Genomic DNA, 24,371 nt, shown 5'->3' on the forward strand with positions numbered 1-24,371 from the left:
GAGGTCCTAGGAATCAAGCCTTTTATCAGGGGAGTCTGCTTCTTCCTCTCTCTCTGCCCCTACCCCAACTTCTGCACTCACTCTGTCTTTCTCAAATAAATAAAATCTTAAAGAAAAAAAAAAAAACCCTGAATTTTAATGGGTAAAACTTCCAAAAGAAAAGAGAAAAACGGGTCACTGTTACTCATTCCCATTTATCAACAGTCTATTGAAGGCAAATCTTTCAGTGTATTGTGCAAGGTGAAAAGGAAGCTCTCAGGCATGAGTCGCAGGTTATTATTAAAGCCCTGGGACAATAAACCAGACTGGCCTCAGGACCTGTTTCCCACATGAACGCATTCAACATCAGCACTCCAGGCAGGTGGGAGCCTTTCAGACCTAGGAGAAAATATTTCCTGCAGCGCTTAATCAGACTCATCTTGAGGATTGAGGATAAACTCTGTATCAAAAGAAGGCTTGAATCCCAAACAACAATGGAGTGGCTTGCTTATTCTTTCTTTTGTCCCACTAAAATGGTTTTGTAGTGCATGGATAATTGCACAGGCGTTTATTTGTTAAGTTTTCCTATAGACTTATTCCTGTGGAACATGAGGATGAAAACATGATTCCAGACTTGAAGGGGTTTGCAGTTGTTCAAGAGGAAGAATTTCCTCTGCCCTTCAGCTGGACTAAAAATCAAATTGGTATGAGACAGATTAACGGGAGAAAATCAGATTTAATTCCATATATACTAGGAATCCACACAGATATCAAATGCTAAGACAGTCAGGCAAAATGAGGTATATATGTCATTCTGAACTAAGGATAAAGGGATAGGGATCTGGGACGTCAAAGGAAAGGAATGTAATTTCACAGGAAGATGAAAAAGAGTAAACGTTTTATAAACAAATGTTTGCTGGGCCACTGGGAAACAATGAGATGTAGAGGACTTTGATCAAATAGGCCTTCCGGGGTTCCTCTCTTTTTGCTATACCTAGCTCATTTCTTTTTTTTTTTTTTTTTAAGATTTTATTTGTTTGGCAGAGAGCATAAGCAGGGGAAACAGCAGAGGGAGAGGGAGAAGCAGGCTTCCTGCTAAGCAAGGGCCCTACATGGGGCTGGACCCCAGAACCCTGGAATCATGACTGTAAAGTTTTGCAGGCGAGGTAAACACAACATCAGGCAAGGTGGGCGCAAGGCAAGATTTATTAAAGGCACTCTCCGGTGAAGTTTCAGGGCTCAGGAGAAGGGGAGTCAGGAAAGTCGTGCTGGGAGGAGTTGGGCACCCTCTGGTGAGGTTCTTCAACTCTGGCAAGGGGAGTGGAGGAAGTTGGGCTGGGAGGGAGGCAGTGGGGGTCTTTTATCAGGCCTGATACTTCTGTTTCCTGCATAGGTATCGGGTTACCTATGGAGACGTGACCTGGGCATACATCCTTTTGGCGGTAGAGTCAAGGGTTAAGGAAAGGTGGGGGTGGGGGGGAGGCTGGAAGATGGCCGGGCCTGGCAGCCATTTCTATTGTTCCTCTTGCACTCCTGGAGCCCCCCCGACCCGACAATGACCTGAGCCAAAGGCAGAACTTTAAGGGACTGAGTCACCCAGACACCCCCTAATTCATACTGTAGTTATCTGTGATAATAGCCTAGCCCTCTTCCTGGAGCAACTCCTCAATCTAAATTCTTTTCAGGCAGTTGACAAGGAGGTGAAGAGCTTTTCCTGAGGGGTGTCTAGGTGATTCCGTCAGTTAAGTGTCTGACTTCAGCTCAGGTCACGATCCAGAGTTACAGGATCAAGCCCCACGTTGGGCTCCCTGCTCTGCAGTGAATCTGCTTCTCCCTCTGCCCTTGCCCTGCTCATGTTGTCTCTCTCATTCTCTCTCTCCAATAAGTAAGTAAAATCTGCAAAAAAAAAAAAGAGTGGGGGGAGCTTTTCCTGAATCTGCTGGTTTTTATTACTTTTTAAATCAAAATAATGTTCATGCCAAAGTGGCATATTTAGGAGCGACCTGTTCTTTGATGCCTACACTAAGTAGTTCTGGGTTTTATGGGGAGAAATGGGAGCATTCTGACTCAGAGGCTTGGTGTGATGGAGAGGGGACTCATGGAAAATGGAAAATTTGAACTAAACCTTAAAAGGTTGGTGAAATTTTGACAAATATGAATGAGAAGAAAGACCCAACTATTTTTCATACTGCAGCCTGAATGACTTTCCTGAAGCACAGATCTAATCATTGCATTCTTCTATCTAAAGCCCTTCAGTGATGACAAATACTAATATTCACTTTGTTTTGTGAGATAATGGTACCAGCACACATTGTGGATAAGGAAATGAGGCCCAGTAGGGACCATGTCATCCTCAAAGCCAGTGATTAATGGTACAACCAGACTAGAACTCAGTGCCCCTGGGGAATAGAAAGCTTCATTAAGTTGATAAAAAATATTTTTCATTAGCAAATTTTCCAAAAAAACAATAGAAGGACTTTAAAAAAATATATTTTAGAGAGAATGAATGAGTAGGGGGCTGGGGCAGAGGGAGAAAAAGAATCCTGAAGTAGACTCCCTGTTGAGCATGAAGCTTATGTGGGTTTCGATCCCAGGACCTCAAGACCATGACCTGTGCCTAAATCAAGAATGGGCCACAGACCAGGGCACCCGAGTGGCTTGGTTGTTAAGCATTTGCCTTCAGCTCAGGTCATGATCCTAGGGCCCTGGAATCGAGCCCCATACCAGGCTCCTTGCTCAGTAGAAGCCTGATTCTCCCTCTCCTGCTCCCCCTGCTTGTGTTCCCTCTCTTGCAGTCAGTCTCTCTCTCTCTGTCAAATAAATAAATAAAAATCTTTAAAAAGGGGGGTGAGGCACAGAGCACTTGTGTGGTGCAGTCAATTAAGCATCTTGGTTTCAGCTCAGGTCATGATCTCAGGGTCATGAGATCAAGCCCAGTCCATCTCTGTGCTCAGTACAGAGTCTTGCTTGGGTTTCTCCCTCCCTCTACCTCCGCCTTACCCTTCTCTCCAATAAATAAATATATCTTTAAAAAAAAGTTAGGGGCACCTGGCCACTCTGTCAGTTAAGGGTCTGCCTTTGGCTCAGGTTATGATCTCAGGGTCCTGGAATTGAGCCCCCCCCACCTGGAGCTTCCTGCTCAGCAGGGAGACTGTCTTTTTCTGCCCCTCCCCCTCCACCCATGTGAGTGTGCTTTCTATGTCTTTCCTCTCGCAAATAAACAAAATCTTTTTAAAAAGTCAGCTGTTTAACTGAATGAGACACCCAGCCACCCCTAACATTGTTTTTGATTCTAGGATCTAGGGGTGAGAAAAAGATATGAGGTCTACATATTGGAAAAGGCCATAATATTTGCAAGTGACAGTGATCTAAATGGGAGTCTAAGTAAACAGTAGAAACAACCTTTAGAACTAGTAAGATTTAGCAAAGAGTTAGAAATAAGGTAAATATAGATTTCCTATGTATTAGCAGCAACCAGTTACAAATATAACAGAAGGAAAATACCATTCACTCTAGCACTAAAAACTAAAATATTTAGGAATACTTTTTTTTTTTAAGATTTTATTTTTTAGGGGCGCCTGGGTGGCTCAGTGGGTTAAGCCACTGCCTTCGGCTCAAGTCATGATCTCAGGGTCCTGGGATCGAGTCCCGCGTCGGGCTCTCTGCTCAACAGGGAGCCTGCTTCCCTCTCTCTCTCTCTCTCTCTCTGCCTGCCTCTCTGTGTACTTGTGATTTCTCTCTGTCAAATAAATAAATAAAATCTTTAAAAAAAAAAAAAGATTTTATTTTTTATTTATTTGAGAGAGAGCCAGCAAGAGAGAGAGAGAGCATGAGCAGGGGGAGGGGTAGAGGGAGAAGCCGGCAGGGAGCCCCGTGATGCAGGGGATGGATGATGTGGGGCTCTGTCTCAGGACCTGAACTGAAGGCAGACCCTTAACCGCTTAGCCAATTGAGCCACCCAGGAGCTCTAGGAATATATTTTAAAATAAAAGAATAATCAAGTTTTTAATGCTTCCTGAAATATATTCCTGTGTAGTAAAACTTCATTTGTTTTTACTTTTTTTAAGATTGATTGATTGATCTGACAGAGATAGTATGTACAGGGAAGGGGAGCTGCAGAGGCAGAGGGAAAAGCAGGCGCCCCACTGAGTAGGGAACCTCATGTGGTGCTGGACCCCAGGACTCTGAGATCATGACCTGAGCCGAAGGCAGATGCTTAACCAACCGAACCACCCAGGCACCCCTATTTTTTTTTTTAAGATTGTACTTCTAAGTAATCTCTGCATACAACGTGATACTTGAATTTACAACCCTGTGGTCCATAATCTCATGCTTTCCCAACTGAGGCAGTTAGGTGCTCCAAACAGACTTTTTTTTTTTTTTTAAGTAGTATCTGTACACAGCGTGGGGTTTGAACTCACAATCCCTAAGGTCAAGAGGCCCATGCTATACTAACTGAGCTAGCCAGGCACTCCTGGATAGTCAAATTTTATATTGCAAGCCTTTTCTTCTTCCTTAAATTATACACTGAAGACAAGTAAGTTCTGAAGTTCATCTGAAGGAGGGGTGCCTGGGTGGCTCTGTTGGTTAAGTATCTGACTGTTGGTCTGGGGGTCATGAGTTCAAGTCCTATATTGGGCTTCATGCTGGGTGGGGAACCTACTTAAAAAACAAAATAAAAAAATAAAGTTCATGTGGAAGAATAAACACATAAGAAGGAAATTCTGAGAAAGGATAATGGAGGTGTTAGAAGACCTACCCATTTAGACATTAAGACATTGTATAAAGCTATAGAAATTAGAACAGCATATTATAGGTCAAGAATAAACAAATCAGTGGAACAGAAAAGAGTCAAAAACAGAACTATATATATGGTAATTCAGTGTATGACTAGGATAACTTTCACATCAGTGGGCAAAGTGTGGACTAGATGATGTTGGAAAATCAGCTAGTCATTTGGGGAAAATAATCACATTAAATGCTGACTTTCTACTTAAGTACAAAGATATATTCTAGATGGATTAAAAACTATATTTAGGGGTGCCTAGGTGGCTCATTTGGTTAAGCGACTGCCTTTGGCCGAGGTCACGATTCCACCATCCTGGGGCTGAGCCCTGCATCAGATGCCCTGCTCAGCAGGGAGCTTCCTTCTCCCTCCCCCTGCTCTTAGGCTCTCATTCTCTATCAAATAAATAAAATCTTACCAAAAACCCTAAATTTAAAATATAAAACTACATAAAATATAAAGCTATACCCATATATATAATTGGAAAAAGTTGAAATAAAAAAATCTTGGAATAGAGAAATTTTTATGTAAATCATAAAACCTAAAAGCGGAAAATGCTAAGGGATGTGACTATAATAAAAGTAGCAGGGCTTTGTAGAAGATCCTGGATCAGTCAGGAAAACAGCAGCCATGCTGATTAATTTAACAGGAAGAGCTTATTGGAATGTGGTTCTTTAAAAAGGTATGGAAGTTTCTAAAAGCAGAGGGGAACCCTGAGGTATCATGGAAATTGTACCCATAGGAAACAGCTGTCACCCCTGAGGCTGGGAAAACAAGGGAAGAGTTTGGAGTTATGAGTACCTAGAAGCTTGGAAGAGGGTCCCAACAAAAGCTGGAGCCTCAACCTCTGATGTTAGAGTATATATTAGTTTTCTGTTACTATTGTAACAAATCACCACAAATTTAGTGGCTTAAAACAGATTTATGCTCTTACCATTGTATAGGTTAGAAGTCTGGCACAGATTGACATCAGTCTCACTAAGCAAAAAAATCAAAGTACCAGCTGGGCCATGTTCCTTTCTGGAGGTTCTTGGGAAGAATCCATTTCCTTTTTACAGCTTTTAGAGGATGCCCGCATTGGTTTATGACTCCTTCCTTCATCCTCCAAAGCTAGCAGAGGCTGGCTGTGTCCTTCATATATGATACCATCCTGACGCTGGCCTGCCTGCCTCCTCCTGCCACTTTTAGGGACCCTTGTGATGACATGGGGCCCACCCACTGAGATTATTCAGGATAATCTCCCATCTCAAGGTTCTTAACTTACTCATATCTGCAAATTGCCTTTTGCACTGTAAGATACCATATTCAGCAGCTTCCAGGGATGGAAGACAGTATCTTTGATATTGTACTCTCTTTAACAGAGTATTACCTGGCTGGTACCTCCAAGAGGTGTAATAAATCTAATTCTGGAAGTGCTACAAAGAGCCTGGAAACTGGAACTGAGTGCTGCCTTCATGGTAAAGAACCAGTCCTAGAGCAAAACTGACAGGAGCAGCAAGCAAAACAGAGAAACGCAACTCCTTTCTCCTGTATTCTTGTCTCTCTCTAGTGCCATGGGTGGGATTTGTCAGGAAGCCAGCTGGCTAAGGAGAACTGTAGTTTTGCAGAATTTCAGTCCCACCATTGCAGAGCAGAATGTAGGAGGATATGTTTTTGTTTTGTTTTTTTTTAAAGATTTTATTTATTTATTTGACACAGAGAGATTACAAGTAGCCAGAGAGGCAGACAGAGAGAGAGAGAGAGGAGGAAGCAGGCTCCCTGCAGAGCAGAGAGCCCGATGCGGGACTCGATCCCAGGACCCTGAGATCATGACCTGAGCCGAAGGCAGCGGCTTAACCCACTGAGCCACCCAGGCGCCCTAGGAGGATATGTTTAAGGCTAAAAACAATAGCTTAGTAACTGATGAAGATATCATTAAATAAAGTTTAAGCAAGTGACAGCCTGGGATTATATTATATTTAATAAAGAGCAACTCCAATATATTATTTTTAATAAGCCAGTAAAACTAAGACAACCCAATAAAAATGGGCAAAAAATAAGAAAAATTTCACAATGACCAGTAAACATAGAAAAATATCCTTAACTTCATTAGTGAGCAGGGGAATGCCTTAGGGCCTAGACCCAACAGAAGGAGTTAATTCCTTTTGTTTGGAAGATATCTTGATCCTTTATTCTGACACAGCTAAAACACAAGTTGGCACTTCAAGAATTAGTGGATCAGTGAATAGTGTTTCTCCAGATACAAAACAGAAAGACAGTATATATATACATATGTATATATGTATGTATATAAACATTAGTATACAAGTCATGCTAAAGGAAGGGCCTTCGGGCACCTGGGTGGCTCAGCCATTGAAATGTCCAGCTCTTGGTTTCAGCTCAGGGCATGATTTCATGGGTCGTGCGATCAAGCCCTGCATTGGGCTCCATGCTCCTCAGGGAGTCTGCTTGAAGATTCTCTCCTTCTGCCCTCCCCCCAACTCACACTTGCTCTGTCTCTGAAATAAGTAAATCTTTAAAAGGGGGGGGCTTTCATGGGCATGTGCAGATATAAAAATTTATATTTTAATTTTTTATTTTTTTAAGTAATCTCTATACCCAATATGGGGGCTTGAACTCAAAACTCTGAGATCAAGAGTTGCATGTTTTATTGACTGAGCCAGCCAGGTGCCCCTAGGAATTTAATCTATAGAGTAACATTACATGTAATATCTGCTTTTATAGAGCTCTTAGTCTGAAAAGAGCAGCCACTTTAGAGAGGTAGCTTGCCCCACTCCTAAGAACCCCAGATCAATCTGGTATGCCATAAGCCAAATATAAGAAGTTGTAAGAAGGAGTAAGCCCAGGGTACAGGGCAGTGGTGTGCCTGAACAGACCTGGGAAGGTTGTAGAGCCGGGAGAAACCAATAGAGTCTCTAAGCAATGATGGGTCACATAGATCATATCATTTATCAGTGTCAAATGAGGTAAAATAGATTACTAAATATAGGAGAGTGACACTAGCATCATGGTGGAATAAGATGTCCTTCATTTTCTTACATTCTTCCCGAACACTAATTCAGCATCCATCCATAGAAAAAATGCCTTTGTGGGAGCTGTGGGATCTAGCACCATACACACCAAGGGGCCTGGGTGGAGTCCTGCCCATCCATGCATTAGATAATAGACATATAAACCTCAGTCCTGGCTGTGGACCCTGCAGCGGCCTGTGAATTGGCTCTCGCCCCACCTGGCTACAGTCTGAGATCTCCTGGAGAATACACTTAGGATCATATGCATAGATACAGAAAAAGCATGTGACAAAATCCAACATTTTTCATTATAAAAACGTTCAACAAACTGGCTATAGAAGGAACATACCTTAATATAGTAAAGGCCATATGTCACAAGCCTTCGGCTAACATCATACTCAGTGGTCAAAGGTTGAAAGCTTTCTTCCCCCACCCCACAGGAACAAGATACTGGTGCCCACATTTCCCATTTCTATCCAACGAAATACTAGAAATCCTAGCCAGAGTAATCAGGCAAGATAAATTAAAAATAAATGCAAATTTGGAAGGAAGAAGTAGAATTGTCTTTGTTTGCAGGTGATATAATCTTATATAGAAAATCCCAATGAGGGGCACCTGGGTGGCTCAGTGGGTTACCTTCGGCTCAGGTCATGATCCCAGAGTCCTGGGATCGAGCCCCACATCAGGCTCTCTGCTCAGCAGGGAGCCTGCTTCCTACTCCCACCGCCTGCCACTCTGCCAACTTGTGATCTCTGTCAAATAAATAAATAAATAAATCCTTTTAAAAAAAGGATAGAAAATCCCCATGATTCCACTAAAAAACTGGTTAGAAATAATGAATGAATTCAGTAAAGTCAAAATCAGAAAATGCAGAAATCCATTGCATTTCTATACACTAACAGTAAAATGTCTGAAAAAGAAAACAATCCTATTCACAGTAACATCAAAAACAGTAAGACACTTAGGAATAGATTTAACCGAAGAGAGGAAACATCTGTACACTGAACACTGTAAGGCCTTGATGAAAGAAAATTTAAGTAGACAAAAATAAAGGGAAAGTATCCCATGTTAATATATTGGAAGAATTAATGTGATTAAAATGTTCATACTATGCAAAGCCATCGATAGCTTCAAAAAAATCCCTATCAAAATTCCAGAGATAGTTTCCACAGAAATAGAAGAAGCAGTCCTAAAAGTCACAGTTCCTAATTTCAAACTATACTAGTAAAAACTAGTAGTGGCATAAAAATAGAAACATAGACCCATGGATCAGAATTGAGAGCCCAGAAATCACTCCTACATCTATAGTCAACTAATATTTGACAAGGGAGCCAAGAATACTCACTGGGGAAAGGATAACCTCTTTAATAAATGGTGTTAGGAAAACTGGAGAATGAAATTGGACCTCTTTCTTACGCCACTCATAAAAATTAAATCAAAATGGATTAAAGACTAAACAAGGTCTGAAACCATAAAACTTCAGTAGAAAATATAGGGGGAAAGTTCCATGACTTGGTCTTGGCAATGATTTTTTTTAATATGACACCCAAAACACAACAAGGGTAAAAATTACTAAGTGGGACTACATCAAACTAAAAATTCTGCACAGCAAAAGAAACAATCAACAAAATGAAAAGGCTTCTTATAAAATGGGAGAAAATACTCGCAAACCATATATCTGATAAGGCTTAGTATCCAAAATACATAAACAATTCAATAGCAAAAAAATAAATCCAACTTAAAAAATTATCAAGGATCTGAATAGACATTTTTCTAAAGAAGACATTTAGGGTAACCTGGGTGTCTTAGTCAGTTAAGCATCTGTCTTCGGCTCAGATCATGATCTCTGGGTCCTGGGATCAAGCCCCACGTCAGGCTTCCTGCTCAGCAGGGAGTCTGCTTCTCTGTCTCTCCTCCTTCCCCACTGCCATTCCCCACTGCTCATTCTTTCTCTCCCTCTCTCAAATAAATAAATAAAACCTTTAAAAAAAACAAGACATCTAAATAGCTAATATGAAAATGAAAAGATGCTCAACATCCCGGGTCATCAGAAAAATGCAAATCAAAACTAAAATAAGATATCACTGTACATTTGTTAAAATGGCTTTCATCAGAAAGATGAGATGTCAAGTGTAGGCAAGAATGTGGGAAAAGGGACCCTTGTGCACTGTTGGTGGGAATCTAAATTCTGTTTTCTGTGGAAAACAGTATGGGGTTTCCTCAAAAAATTGGAAGTATGATATGATCCAGCGATCCCACTTCAAAGTCATATATCCAAAGGAAATGAAATAAGGATCTGGAAGAGGGATTTGCATTTCCATGTTCACTGCAGCATGACTCACAATAGCCAAGATAATGGAGACAACCCAAATGTCCATTGATGGATAAACAGATAAAGAACATGTGTTATCTGTATGTGTACACACACACACACACACACACACAAACACACAAGAATATTGTTCATAAGAAAAGGAAATTCAGTCATTTATGACAACATGAATGGACTTTTTTAAAAAGGCTTATTTACTTATTTTAGAGAAACAGCAAGTTGGGGGAGGAACAGAGGGAGAGAATCTTCAAGCAGACTCTGTACCAAGCACAGAGCCCAATGCAGGGCTCAATCCCAAACCCCCTAAGATATTGACCTAGCTGAAACCAAGACTTAGATGCTTAACCAACTGAGCCACCCAGGAGCCTCACCATGGATGGGCTTTTAAAGGACATTATGCAGGGGCGCCTGGGTGGCTCAGTCAGTTAAGCCACTGCCTTTGGCTAAGGTCATGATCCCAGAGTCCTGGGATTGAGTCCCGCATTGGGCTCCTTGCTCGGCAGGGAACTTGCTTCTCTCTCCGCCTCTGCCTGACGCTCTGCCTGCTTGTGCACTCGTTCTCTCTCTCTCTCTGACAAATAAATAAATAAATCTTTAAAAAAAAAAAAGACATTATGCAAAGGGAAATAAGTCAGACAGGGAAAGAGAAATATGATGTCACTTATATGTGGAATCTAAAAAGCCAAACTCATAAAAACAGCAGAGTATAATGGTAGTTGCCAGGGGCTGGGGAATGGGGGAAATAGGGAGATGTTGGTCAAAAGATACAAACTTCCAGTTATAAGATGAATAAGTTTGGGGATCTAGCATGGTAATTTTAATTAATAATACTCTATTATAAATTCAAAAGTTGCTAAGAGAGTAGATATTAAATTTTCTCATGACAAATAATGGTAAGTGTGTGAGGTGATGAAGATACTGGCTAACCAAGATGGCCTTCAACCGACATATGGATAAAGAAGATGTGGTCCATATATACTGTGGAATATTACTCAGCCATCAGAAAGGATGAATACCCAACTGTATCAACATGGAGGGGACTGGAGGAGATTTGCTAAGTGAAATAAGTCAAGCAGAGAAAGTCAATTATCATATGGTTTCACTTATGGAACAGAAGAAATAGCATGGAAGACATTAGGAGAAGGAAGGGAAAATGTCCTCAATGATAGGAGTGGGAGGCGAACCCTGAGAAACTATGGATTCCGGGAAACAAACTGAGGGTTTTAGAAGGGAAGGAGATGAGGGGGGATGAGTGAGCCCGGCAATGGGTATTAAGGACGGCATGAATTGCATGGAGCACTGCATGTTATATGCAAACAATGAATCATGGAACACTACATCAAAAACTAATGATGTACTGTACGGTGACTAACATAATATTAATAAAAAGATGTTGGCTAACATGTCAGTGGTAGTCATTTCACAGCATGTGAGTGTATCAAGTCAATAGATTGTATACCTTAAATCTAAACAATGTTCAATGTCAATTATATCTCAGTAAAGCTGGGAAATACTTATATTGAAAAAGAAGAAAGGTTTAATATCAATGACCTAAGAAACTAAAAAAGGAAGTAAACCCAAGATAAGCAGAAAGAAGAAAATAACAAATTAATATAGAGAAAACCAGAGAGAAAATTACCAAAGCTGTAAGTTGGTTCTTTGTAAAAAGAGTACCCAAATTATTAAGCTCTAGCCTGATGGACTAAGGAAGGAAACATCAATTACAGAACAAAAATACCAGAAATAAAAAGCAGTTATTACTGATAGGGTCTAGCGGAGTCTTGAGGAAGAAGTTACACTAATCTTAGACCAATTTCATCGGAGAATGGAGAAGGTTAATACTTCTGAATTCATTTTATGAGGTCAATATTACCTGCTGTAAAGACCTGACAAAGACATTACAGGAAAGGATCAATATCCTTATGAATATAGATGTAGAATACTTATAGTTAGATCTGTCAAAGGATGAATAAAAAAGTAGAAATTTTTCTGGAGACAGAGCCGGTTCAGTATATGGAAGAAACTAAAATGAAGCAAAGAAAGGATAGTGGTTTCAGAAGGTAGTAAGATACAACTAGTAAAAGCAAATCTAGATTAAAACACCAGTGAGATTACCTTTTTTCCATCTCTCCAAATGAAAGAGATTTAAAATCATCAGTCGATACTAGTGAGAGGAAATGTACACACATTATTGGTGGGAATGTTATACACAACTTCTTGGAGGATGGTTTGGCAATACCTATTAAAAATGAGGATCCTATTACATGGAGCACTGAGTATGGTACATAAACAATGAAACTTTGAACACTGAAACAATAAAATTAAATTAAAAAAGGATTCCGGGATGCCTTGGCTCAGATGGTTGGGCATCTGCCTTTGGCCCAGGTCATGGTCCTAGGATCCTGGTATCGAGCCCCGCATTGGGCTCCCTGCTCAGTGGGGAGCCCTCTTCTCTCTCCCCCTCTACTGCCGCCCCCCCGCCACTTGTGCTCTCTGGATCTCTCTGTCAAATAAATAAAATAAAAAACTTTAAAAAGTGAGGATTCAGTCTGTATACCTTCCATGTTTAGATCCAGCTTCTGAATATTGGAGAAAGGCAAGTTCCACATAGATGTTCATAATATAGTGTTAGATGTAGAAAAGCAGGTTTCATACTGAACATTATATAAAACATGACTCAGTTTTTATGAATTATATTTATGTGTATATTCATAGGAGGGGAAAAGACTATTAAAAAATATAAATAGTGATTGTTTCTGGACCTTGGAATTATATATGATTTTTATGTTCTTCATTTTGCTTGTTGGTGTTACCTGAACTTTAAAATGATGATACAGATTGTTTCTGTAGCTAAATAAATAAATAAGTGTCATTAAAAGGAAGAAAATCACTTAAGTGGTTAGAGGCACTGCCAGGTTAGCAGATAGTCAGGGAAAGAGTGGTTTTACCTACTTTGTTTTATTCCTAAACCAGTGCAATTGGTCTTCATTCCCCCTTACTGAAATCTTTATGCTGGCATTTAATGGGTTGGGTTTGTCTTTTCTAGATGACAGATTTAAGCACTAAAAGTCCCTGAAAGAAACCCAGATAAAAACTCTGAAAACTGGGGCGCCTGGGTGGCTCAGTGGGTTAAGCCGCTGCCTTCGGCTCAGGTCATGATCTCAGGGTCCTGGGATCGAGTCCCGCATCGGGCTCTCTGCTCAGCGGGGAGCCTGCTTCCTCCCCTCTCTCTCTGCCTGCCTCTCTGCCTACTTGTGATCTCTCTCTGTCAAATAAATAAATAAAATCTTTAAAAAAACAAAAAACCTCTGAAAACTTACAAAATTATTCTTTTATGTCAAAATCCTACTTTTAGATACAGTTGGAGGTTCCTCATCCAAGATACTGCAGAATGGAGTTGTCACCCTACCGTGTTGCCCTGTCACATCTAGAAGGAACTATTCATTGCCCGAAAGAAAAGCGCCTTCTCCAGTGCTCATGGATCCCAGCTAGTGGTAAAACTGTTTCTGCACTTCCCCATTTGGTTACTTTTTGGTCTCTCTCTCCAGACTGAACTTCAGAAGATTCCTGGATACCAATTTCTTTTCAGGCTGCCCTTCCCTTTCTCTGCCCATATCTGCCCCACGTCAACCTGGGTTTCTGGTTCCACTGTGGACTGTAGAAATAATCCTGGGCCCTCAGTTCTTCAGAGTGGAGCATATTCTGGACCAAAAAACCTTTCTCTTAATGTTTCTGATAGCTCCCAGCACATATTTCTGTGATTTATGCTAAGTGGCTCTCTCTCGGGGTAGACAAAGGAAGAAATATAGGGGTCCTGTGAAACAGGGAAGACTTTACTTCCATAAAGTCAAACCACATACTAGACCTTTAGGGCCAACATAAGGGTTAATTTTATGTTTGGATGCTGCTAGGCTTTCACAGTGTTGGATGATAATGTACACTTTGTCTCAGAAAAAAAAAACTATAATCACTTAGGGAACTAAATTTGCATACAGAATTATAACATTTTATACTACACCAAGGGAGTATTAGAGACCATAGAGATGGTTGGATGTGTGTGTGTTTGTGTGTGTTACATGTATATATATACACACACATATATATTTAAAATTTTAAAAATATATATATTAGTATACACATATATATTTACTAGCTCTGCTGAGAGGGCCAAACAGCAATGACACCCCAGTAGCAGTGGGCATATCTAATGCCCAGATCTTGGTTTCTTTTTCTTTCTTTTTTTAAATATGTGTTTTTATTAAGCAAACTCTATGCCCAACCTGAGATCAAGAGTCACATGTTCTACTGACTGATCCAGCCAGGGGTACCTAGACCTTGGTTTCTAATTCTGTTCTCTAATAAAAGTAACCAGGCCTCCTTGGAGAAACAGCTGATTCTAGGACTGAAACAGGAAATATACAAGATGAGCCTTGTGTAAGGAAGAAAGTAAGGAAGAGTGTGGGTGGCTCAGTCAGTTATGTTGTTTTATTATTATTATTATTATTATTATTGTTAACATATAATGTATTATTTGCCCCAGGGGTACAGGTCTGTGAATCATCAGGCTTAAACATTTCACAGCACTCACCATAGCACATGCCCTCCCCAGTGTCCATAACCCAGCCAACCTATCCCTTCCTCCCCACCATCCAGCAACCCTCAGTTTGTTTTGTGAGATTAAGAGTCTCTTAGGGTTTGTCTCCCTCCCGATCCCATCTTGTTTCAGTTTTCCCTTCCCTACCCCTACAACCCCCTGCCCTCCCTCTTAAATTCCTCATATCAGAGAGATCGTATGATACTTGTCTTTCTCTGATTGATTTATTTCGCTCAGCATGTTACCCTCTAGTTCCATCCATATCATCGCAAATGGCAAGTTTTCATTTCTTTTGATAGCTGCATAGTATTCCATCGTGTGTGTGTGTGTGTGTGTGTGTGTGTGTGTGTGTGTGTGTCACATCTTCTTTAACCTTTCATCTGTTGATGGACATCTAGGTTCTTTCCATAGTTTGGCCATTTTGGACATTGCTGCTATAAACATTCGGATGCGTGTGCCCCTTCAGATCACTCCATTTGTATCTTTATGGTAAATACCCAGTAGTGTGATTTCTGGGTCATAGGGTAGCTCTATTTTCAACTTCTTGAGGAACCTCCATACTGTTTTCCAGAGTGGTTGCACCAACTTGCATTCCCACCAACAGTGGAGGAGGGTTCCCCTTTTCTCCGTATCCTCGCCAACATCTGTCATTTCTCGACTTTCATAAATTTTAGCCATTCTGACTGGTGTGAGGTGGTATCTCATTGTGGTTTTGATTTGTATTTCCGTGATGCTGAGTGATATAGAGCACTTTTTCATGTGTTTGTTGGCCATCTGGATGTCTTCTTTGCAGAAATGTCTGTTCGTGTCTTCTGCCTATTTCTTGATTGGATTATTTGTTCTTTGGGTGTTGAGTTTGATAAGTTTTTTATAGATTTTTTGGTACTAGTCCTTTATCTGATATGTCATTTGCAAATATCTTCTCCCATTCTGTCAGTTGTCTTTTGGTTTTGTTGACTGTTTCCTTTACTGTACAAAAGCTTTTTATCTTCATGAAGTCCTAATAGTTATTTTTGTTGTTGTTTCTCTTGCCTTTGGCCATGTTTCTAGGAAGAAGTTGCTGCGGCTGAGGTCGAAGAGGTTGCTGCCTGTGTTCTCCTCAAGGATTTTGATGGATTCGTTTCTCACATTGAAGTCCTTCATCCATTTGGAGTCTATTTTTGTGTGTGGTATAAGGAAATGGTCCAGTTTCATTCTTCTGCACGTGGCTGTCCAGTTTTCCCAACACCATTTGTCGAAGAGACTGTCTTTTTTCTATTGGACATTCTTTTCTACTTTGTCAAAGATTAGTTGACCATAGAGTTTAGGGTCTATTTCTGGGCTCTTTTCTGTTCCATTGATTTATGTGTCTACTTTTGTGCCAGTACCATACTGTCTTGATGATTACAACTTTGTTATAGAGCTAAGTCTGGAATTGTGATGCCACCAACATTAGCTTGCTTTTTCAACATTCTTCTGACTATTCAGGGTCTTTTCTGGTTCCATATAAATTTTAGGATTATTTGTCCCATTTCTTTGAAAAAAATTGATGATATTTTGATAGGGATTGCATTAAATGTGTAGATTGCTTTAGGTAGCATAGACATTTTGACAATATTTGTTCTTCCAATCCATGAGCATGGAACGTTTTTCCATTTCTTTTTTTTTTTTTTTTTTTTAAAGATTTTTTTTAATTTTATTTATTTGAGAGAGAGAGACAGTGAGAGAGAGAATGAGCGAGGAGAAGGTCAGAGAGTGAAGCAGACTCCCCATGGAGCTGGGAGCCTGATGTGGGACTCAATCCCGGGACTCCAGGATCACGCCCTGAGCCGGAGGAGGTCGTCCAACCAACTGCGCCACCCAGGCGTCCCCGTTTTTCCATTTCTTTGTGGCTTCCTCAATTTCTTTCATGAGTATTTTATAGATTTCTGAGTACAGATTCTTTGCCTCTTTGGTTAGGTTTATTCCTAGGTATCTTTTGGTTTTGGGTGCAGTTGTAAATGGGATCTTTTTTTTTTTAAAGATTTTATTTATTTATTTGACAGAGATCACAAGTAGGCAGAGAGGCAGGCAGAGAGAGAGGAGGAAGCAGGCTCCCTGCCGAGCAGAGAGCCCGATGTGGGGCTCTATCCCAGGACCCTGGGATCATGACCTGAGCCGAAGGCAGAGGCTTTAACCCACTGAGCCACCCAGGCGCCCCATAAATGGGATCTTTAATTTCTCTTTCTTCTGTCTTATTGTTGGTGTATAGAAATAAAACTGATTTTTGTGCATTGATTGTATATCCTGACACTTTAATGAATTCCTGTATGAGTTCTAGCAGTTTTGGAGTGGAGTCTTTAGGGTTTTCCACAGAAAGTATCATAGCATCTGTGAAGAGTGAGAGTTTGACTTTCTCTTTGTCGATTTGGATGCCTTTAATTTCTTTTCGTTGTCTGATTGCTTAAGCTAGGACTTATGTACTAGCAGTGGTAATAGTGGACAGCCCTGCCGTGTTCCTGACCTTCAGGGAAAAGCTTTCAGTTATTCCCCATTGAGAATGATATTTGCTGTGGGGTTTTTATAGATGGCTTTGATGATATTGAGGTATGTACCCTCTATCCCTACATTTTGAAGAGTTTTGATCAAGAAAGGATGTTGTACTTTGTCAAATGCTTTTCCAGCATCTATTGAGAGTATCATATGGTTCTTACTCTTTCTTTTCTGAATGTATTGTATCACATTGATTTGCAGTTGTTGAACCAACCTTGCAGCCCAAGAATAAATCCCACTTAGTCGTGGTGAATAATCCTTTTAATTACTGTTGGATCCTATTGGCTAGTATTTTGGTGAGAATTTTTGCATCTGTGTTCATCAAGGATATTGGTCTGTAACTCTCCTTTTTGATGGGGTCTTTGGTTTTGGGATCAGGGTAATGCTGCCCTCATAAAATGAGTTTGGAAGTTTTCCTTCCATTTCTATTTTTTAGAACGGTTTCAGGAGAATAGATATAGACTCTTCTTTAAATGTTTAAATGTTTGGTAGAATTCCCCTGGGAAGCCGTCTGGCCCTGGCTCTTGTTTGTCGGGAGACTTTTGACGACTGCTTCAATCTCCTTACTAGTTATGGGTCTGTTCAGATTTACTGTTTCTTCCTGGTTCAGTTTTGGTAGTTTATATGTATCTAGGAATGCATCCTTTTCTTCAGGATTGTCAAATTTGCTGTCGTATAGTTACTCATAATATTATAATTGTATTTCTTTGGTGTTGGTTGTGATCTCTCCTCTTTCATTCATGATTTTAACTTGGGTACTTTCTTTTTTCTTTTTGATAAGGCTGGCCAGGGGTTTATCAATCTTGTTAATCCTTTCAAAGAACAGCTCCTAGTTTGTGGATTTGTTCTCCTATTCTTTTTCTCCTATTCTTCTATGATCTTTATTATTTCTCTTCTGCTGGGTTTAGGCTTTCTTTGCTGTTCTTTCTCCAGCTCCTTTAGGTGTAGGGTTAGGTTGCGTACTTGAGACCTTTCTTGTTTCTTGAGAAAGGCTTGTGTTGCTATATACTTTCCTCTCAGGACCACCTTTGCTGTGTCCCAAAGATTTTGAACAGTTGTGTTTTCATTTTCATTTGTTTCCAAGAATTTTTTAAATTCTTCTTTAATTTCCTGGTTGACCCATTCATTCTCTAGTAGGGTGCTCTTTAGCCTCCATGTATGAGTTCTTTCCAACTTTCCTCTTGTGATTGAGTTCTAGTTTCAGAGCATTGTGATATGAAAATATGCAAGCAGTGATCCCAGTCTTTTGTACCATTTGAGACCCGATTTGTGACTCAGGATGTGATCTATTCCGGAGAATGTTCCATGTGCACTAGAGAAGAATGTGTATTCTATTGCTTTGGGTTGGAATGTTCTGAATATATCTGTGATGTCCATCTGGTCCAGTGTGTCATTTAAGGCCTTTATTTCCTTGTTGAGCTTTTGATTAGTTGATCTGTCCATTTCAGTGAGGGGGGGGTTAACGTCCCCTACTATTATTGTATTACTGCCAATGTGTTTCTTTTATTTTGTTATTAATTGGTTTATATAATTGGCTGCTTCCATGCTAGTGGATTTGGTTAGTTTAGTTAGTTTAAAATTGTTAGATCTTCAAAAAAAAAATTGTTAGATCTTCTTGTTGGACAGACCTCTCAAGTATGATAGAGTGTCCTTCCTCATCTCTTATTATAGTCTTTGGCTCAAAATCTAATTTATCTGTAAAGGATTGCCACCCCAGCTTTCTTTTGATGGCCATTAGCATGGTAAATGGTTTTCCACCCCTTTACTTTAAATCTGGAGGTGTCTTTGGGTCTAAAATGAGTTTCTTGTAGACAGCCTATCGATGGGTTTCATTTTTTTTTATCCATTCTGATATCCTGTGTCTTTTGATTGGTGCATTTAGCCCATTTACATTCAGGGTAACTATTGAAAGATATGAATTAAGTGCCATTGTATTGCCTGTAAGGTGACTCTTACTGTATATTGTCTCTGTTCCTTTCTGGTCTGTTACTTTTAGGCTCCCTCTTTGCTTAGAGGACCCCTTTCAATATTTCCTATAGGGTTGGTTTGGTGTTTGCAAATAATTTTAATTTTTGTTTGTCCTGGAAACTTTTTTTTTTAAGATTTTATTTATTTATTTGACAGACAGAGATCACAAGTAGGCAGAGAGGCAGGCAGAGAGAGAGGAAGGGAAGCAGGCTCCCTGCTGAGCAGAGAGCCTGATGCGGGGCTCGATCCCAGGACTCTGGGATCATGACCTGAGCCAAAGGCAGAGGCTTTAACCCACTGAGCCACCCATGCACCCCTGTCCTGGAAGCTTTTTATCTCTCCTTCTATTTTCAATGAAGCCTAGCTGGATAGTATTCTTGGCTGCATATTTTTCTCCTTTAGTGCTCTGAATATATCAATCCAGTCCTTTCTGGCCTACCAAGTCTCTGTGGATAGGTCTGCTGCCAATCTAATATTTCTGCCTTTGTATGTTACAGACCTCGTGTCCCAAGCTGGTTTCAGGAATTTCTCTTTGTTACTTAGAGTTGTAGGTTTTACCATTAGATGACGGGGTGTGGACCTACTTTTATTGATTTTGAGGGAGGTTCTCTGTGCCTCCTGGATTTTGATGCTTGTTCCCTTTGCCGTATTAGGGAAATTCTCTACTATAATTTGCTCCAATATACCTTCTGTCCCTCTCTCTCTTTCTTCTTCTGGGATCCCAATTATTCTAATACTGTTTCATCTTATGGTATCACTTATTTCTCAAATTCTCCCCTCATGGCCCAGTAGTTGTTTGTCTCTCTTTTGCTTAGCTTCTGTATTCTCTGTTACTTGGTCTTCTATATCACTGATTCTCTCTTCTGCGTCATTTATCATAGCAGTAAGAGCCTCTTTTTTTTTTTTTTAAGATTTTATTTATTTGACAGAGAGAGGTCACAAGTAGGCAGAGAGGCAGGCAGAGAGAGAGGAGGAAGCAGGCTCCCTGCAGAGCAGAGAGCCTGATGCGGGACTCAATCCCAGGACCCTGAGATCATGACCTGAGCCGAAGGCAGCGGCTCAACCCACTGAGCCACCCAGGCGCCCCAAGAGCCTCTTTTTTTATTGTATCTCATTAATAGCTTTTTTTATTTCAACTTGGTCAGATTTTAGTTCTTTTATTTCTCCAGAGAAAGATTCTCCAATACCCTCCATGCTTTTTTCAACCCCATCTGGCACCTTGATAATCATCATGTTGAACTCTAATTCTGACATATTACTAATGTCCGTATTGATTAAGTCCCTAGCCATCGGTACTGCCTCTTCCTTTTTTTTTTTGTGGTGAGTTTTTCTGCCTTGTCATTTTGTCCAGATAAAAACTGATGAATGAGAGAAAAAGAACGAAGTACTAAAAGGGTGGCAAAGACCCCAGAAAAATATATGCTAATCAAATCAAAAGAGATGCAAAACTGGGGAAAGAAGAAAAGGGGGAAAAATTTAGAAATATATATATTAGAATGGTGAATAGAACAGAGGCACCCACTTGATTTTGGGTGTATGCTGGTCTCTTAGATGAAACTACCTCCCAAAATTTCAAAGAAAGAAAAACTTTTATATATATATACACACACACACACAAATAAGGGTAAACACGATGAAGGATGGAATATGACTGTAAAGATGAAAATTTAAAAAGATTCTAAAAAAGGAATTGACAAGAAGTTGGTTGGAAAAAGAAAAAAGAGGAGAGAATGTGATCAGGCTGGAGACTAGAACAAAGCCATGTGCTAGATTAAGGGTATATTTAGATCTGTGAGAAGAAATTGTATCCCAAAATTTTAAAGAAAAAAAACCTGAATGTATACAAAAAATAAGGTTAAGTACAATGAAGGAATAGAATATGAATTTAACAGTGAAAATTTAAAAAGATTTTTTTTTAAGTATTTGATAAGATAAAATAGTTTTAAAATGTTAAAATAAGAAAGAGGAAATGTTAAGGGCTCCTGGGTGACTCTGTGGGTTGAGCCTCTGCCTTCGGCTCAGGTCATGATCTCAGGGTGCTGGGATCGAGCCCCATAGTGGGTTCTCTGCTCAGTGGGGAGCCTGCTTCCCCCTTTCTCTCTGCCTGCCTCTCTGCCTACTTGTGATCTCTCTCTGTGTCAAATAAATAAATAAAATCTTAAAAGAAGAAAAAAAAAAAAGAGGAAAAGTTAAATAGAATAAGAAAAAAATAAAATTTAAAAAAGTTAACTTTGAAAGGCTGAAGGATCATGGGAAAGAAGCCATGAATTCAATGTGTTGTTTCCCCTAGCTTTGGAGTTCTGCAATTCTCATTGATCAGTGAACTTGGTCTTGGCAGGATGTTCTTTTTTTTTTTTTTTTTTTTTTTAATTTATTTATTTGAGAGAGAGAGACAGTGAGAGAGAATGAGCGAGGAGAAGGTCAGAGAGCGAAGCAGGCTCCCCATGGAGCTGGGAGCCCGATGTGGGACTCGATCCCGGGACTCCAGGATCACGCCCTGAGCCGAAGGCAGTCGTCCAACCAACTGCGCCACCCAGGCGTCCCTTGGCAGGATGTTCTTGATGATCTTCTGAGGGAGGGGCCTGTTGCATGATTCTCAAATGTCTTTGCCTGAGGCATAATTGCACTGCCCTTGCCAGGAGCCAGGCTAAGTAATCTGCTTGGGTTCACTCTCCGTAGATTTTGTTCCCTGAATGCTTTCCATACAGCTTTGGGGGATGGGGATGAGGATGGTGGCTTCCAAATCTCTGGCCTGTAGGAGGGAGACAAGAGCTCGGGACCCCACTCCTCATTGCCCTCAGAGAAAAGCAGTCAGTCCCTCCCATCTCCAGGTCTCGGGCTGCACTCGGAGCTCACCCATCCTGTGACCAAGCTTTTGTATCTCTGGCATGTGGCCACCCCATTTGGAGTCTCCAAATCCAGCAGATTCCTGCCACACACTCCCACACTGCTCCTCCTGGAGGAGGAAGGAGAGGATCTCTCCGGATCTGCCACTTGTGGGGTCCCTTCTCAAAGAGCAGTGACCCAACTGTGCCTTGGGTCATGGTTTAACAGGTAACCCTGAGCTGAGAGCCCCCTCCTCGTCTCTGTCTCTGCAGCCAGCCTCCCCACTCCAATACCTGAAGCTCTGCCACACTCAGACACTCCTGGTCTCTCTGTGACAGCATGAGTCCTGAGACTACACTGTCCCTATGAGGGCTCCACCCCTGCTTAGCTCTGGAGTGACTTCCCTCAGTGGAGCAGACTTCTAAAAGTTCCAATTTTGTGCTCCGCTACTCACTCTCAACCCAGTAAGCAGCCCCCCCTCTGAAGTCTGTCTTCCCGTTGCTTCGGATTCACTTCTTTACATGTCCTACCTTCTGGAAAGTGGTCAATTCTCTGTTTCTAGAATTGCTGCTCTTCTCGTCTATCTCCTGTTGAGTTTGTAGGTGTTCAGAATGGTTTGATAACTATCTAGCTGAACTCCTGGGACCTAATGATATTTCAGTCTCCTACTCTTCCACCCTCTTGCTTCCTCTCCCTCAAACATCAGACTCTTGATCTTAGCTTAGGTCTTTATCCAAAGGTTGTAAGTTCAAACCCCACATTGTGCTCATGAAACAAACAAACAATAAAACAACACAAATATAGCATATGCCAGAGGGCACAGGAGCCAACTGAAAGAGTCCCCAGTGGCCAAAATTAGAACAATTTAAACAATAAAAATAAAGTAGAGCATTAAATTTGCCATCAGGATTAGAAAAGTTTATACTGGGGCACCTGGGCACTCAGGTGGGCTAAGCTCTGCCTTCAACTCAGGTCATGATCCCAGGGTCCTGGGATTGAGCCCCAGGTTGGGTTCCCTGCTCAGCAGGGAGTCTGTCTGTCTCTCCTTCTCCCTCTGACCCTCCCCTGGCTCATGCTCAGACTCTCTCTCAAATAAATAAATAAATCTTTTAAAAAAATAAACTACACCACAGAATGTCAAAGAGACTAGAGATTGTCACATGTAGAAATAGTGTTATCCATCAGTGCAAAATCCTAAGAGTACCCAAGCAGGCAAATAAACCTTATGTCAACCCTAAAGGAGTATAATCCAAAGTGTAAAGTACATATTCATGAGACCATACTGATATTAATCAGTGATCATATAAATAAATTAAAAGAGGAGAACAGACAAATCCCCTTTGTAGAACTCTACATGATTAATATAGATACTGTGCTTTCAGTGGGATAGACCATGATTTCCTACTCTGTAGGTGTGGGCTTCACATAGTGATTTCCTTCCAACATTCCAAGTATGGAAAGGGGGAAAAAGAGTCATTTTTGCAGTGGGGAAATCTGACAAACACGACCTCAACCAGGTGATCCAGGCCAACATGAACAGGGACATGTTGATAGTATGTACCCTTCAGTGGCTGTGATGAGAATGACACTTTATTTCTTTGTTCTTTCTCCTAAAAAACCCTAGTCTAAGCATGAGGAAAACATCAAATGCTAGTTAAGGGGTATTCTACAAAATACCTGATTAGTACCTCAAAACTGTCAGTCATCAAAAATAAGGAAAGTCTGGGGAGATGGGTGGCCCAGTTGTTGGGCATCTACCTGCCTTCGGCTCCGGTCATGATCCCAGGGTCCTGGAATGGAGCCCCGTGTCAGGCTCCCTGCACAGTGGGAAGCCTGGTTCTCCCTCTCCCCACCCCCCACCTGTATTTCTTCTCTCACTGAATCACTCTCTGTTAAATAAAGAAAATCTTTTTTAAAAACAAAAAGTAAGGAAAGTCTAAGAAAAGCCAAGTAGATCCTAAAGAGATGCTTATTTCTTTTACATAAATCTATGTATATTTTTTAAAATTATACTGTGATTATATGATTATATGCTCAACCCAGAAATGCCACTTTTTAAAACCAAATAAAAATATTTACAAAGCATACAAAATATATGTAAAAACTACTAAATGTAGTTGTTTTTAGAAAGCAAAACATGGGTAACAATTTACCTGTCCCTATATTGGAAGGCGATTGTATGGTATTGCTCCTGGCAGAATTCTAAGGTGAAGCTGCAGTAACCCTGCCCTTGAGTGTGGATGAGACTTGGAGTGGGATGGATTCTGTTCCCCTGATTAGGTTGTCAGATGGCACAGCTGACTTTCCGAAAGAGAGGTTATCCTGAGTGGCCCTGACCTAAGCAGGTGACTCCTCAAGAGGATT

This window comes from Neovison vison, chromosome 3 (genome assembly GCF_020171115.1).
Source record: "Neovison vison isolate M4711 chromosome 3, ASM_NN_V1, whole genome shotgun sequence".
Classification (NCBI taxonomy): Eukaryota; Metazoa; Chordata; class Mammalia; order Carnivora; family Mustelidae; genus Neogale; species Neogale vison.